The 1,425-nt window shown below is 39.4% G+C and overlaps 1 long non-coding RNA gene across 1 annotated transcript; it reads right to left on the reverse strand.

Moving 5' to 3' along the window:
* Nucleotides 1-221: 221 nt before the first annotated feature.
* LOC113473027 lies at nt 222-1,294 on the reverse strand. Its single transcript, XR_003395122.1, has 2 exons — nt 1,124-1,294; nt 222-364 (listed from the first exon to the last, which is right to left on the reverse strand). It is a non-coding gene; the product is annotated as an uncharacterized LOC113473027 (long non-coding RNA).
* Between the last annotated feature and the right edge of the window lie 131 nt (nt 1,295-1,425).

Below are 1,425 nucleotides of genomic sequence, written 5' to 3' on the forward strand. Positions count from 1 at the left end.
AGGCCTAAATCTTAAGGTGTGTCCACACATAGGCGACTGGCCGTCGATCGATGTCGACTGAACCGTCCACACTGCGTTGGCAATATATCGTAGATCCTAGATTCACGCACCTTGATGCCCATCGACGACACACCTTTAGAGTTCCAGAACCCAGTCACTTAATTATGCTTTCCAAGGGTACTCACCATTATTATTAGGATGTTTGTTGTAGTTCCTGTTATTGTTGTAGTTGTGATGATTGTTGTAGTAGTACCCCCGTGTGTAGTTCTGGCCGTCCCGAGAATGATTAGACGTCCAGTTTCGATTGTTGTTGTTGTAGCCGTTACCATGGTGATTGTTGTAGTGGGTCTTGTTCTCAACGAATCTGAGAGAAAGAAAAATAAATAATGAAAATATCGTGAGAAAATCACATGAAAATGCAACTGTTATTTTATAGAATAGAATAGAATATACCTTGTTTATCCTGCCCGAAAAGGACTGAAAAGTCCCTTTACCCCAGCAGTCTAAACAAGGTCTCGTATATTTGATGGGTTAAAGAATAATACATACAACTAACAATTCAGTAATATAAGAATTCAGTATATAAGTATAACAATATAACAAACAACAGCAATATAACAATTCAGTAAAAAAGAAAAATATAATTATAAAGAAAAACAACCAAACAACATTGTCAACAATATACTGATTAGATACGTACATGCATAGTTGGGATGAACTCCGATTTTACCGTTTTCAGGACTCTTCTTCTTACTAGCCTATTCCTGCTTAATAGAGTTGGCGCTTATTGTCAGTTCCTTCCAGGCAACCCGTTTTCAAGACATTTGCCGAAAATTCCTTTTTTTTAGAATCAGGGGACCAGATCTCAAATCGAATATTTCCAATTTTTCACCCATCTGATGGTTTCAAAAATCGATTCCAATATTTTCTCACTATTCTGAGTTCGATCCTATACATACATAGTAGGTACTTGACATAATGAATTTTTTTTTTATGCTATAGGAAAGAAAGTAATATAATAGCAATAGAAGAACACCCAAATAAGCATCATTCAATGGGATAAGGAAAGTCGTGTGACGTTCACACCAGATTTTTTTAATATTCGACCCCCTACCTCTCTTACCTCAGTCTTCTCTGCTGATTGCCGCCCTTGCCGCCACCTCTATATCCGCCACTGCTCTGATTATATCGCACCGGAGAATTAGAAGACGAGTAGGCACCCCGGCTCTGATTCGACCATCCGCCACTGGTCTCGTTCAGCTTACTGTTCGAGTTCCGAAAGTCGCGACTGTCGTAGTACCTGGCGAGGGGAGAGAGACGGAAAAGGTGACGAACTATAAACTAGTGATTAAGGGCCGAATTTTAAACTCGGATTATCATTTAATCCTGGTCAGGATTAGCTTCTAGGAGAGCTATTCTATGTGG

The sequence above is a fragment of the Diaphorina citri genome, unplaced genomic scaffold, assembly GCF_000475195.1.
Source record: "Diaphorina citri unplaced genomic scaffold, Diaci psyllid genome assembly version 1.1 scaffold12831, whole genome shotgun sequence".
Classification (NCBI taxonomy): domain Eukaryota; kingdom Metazoa; phylum Arthropoda; class Insecta; order Hemiptera; family Psyllidae; genus Diaphorina; species Diaphorina citri.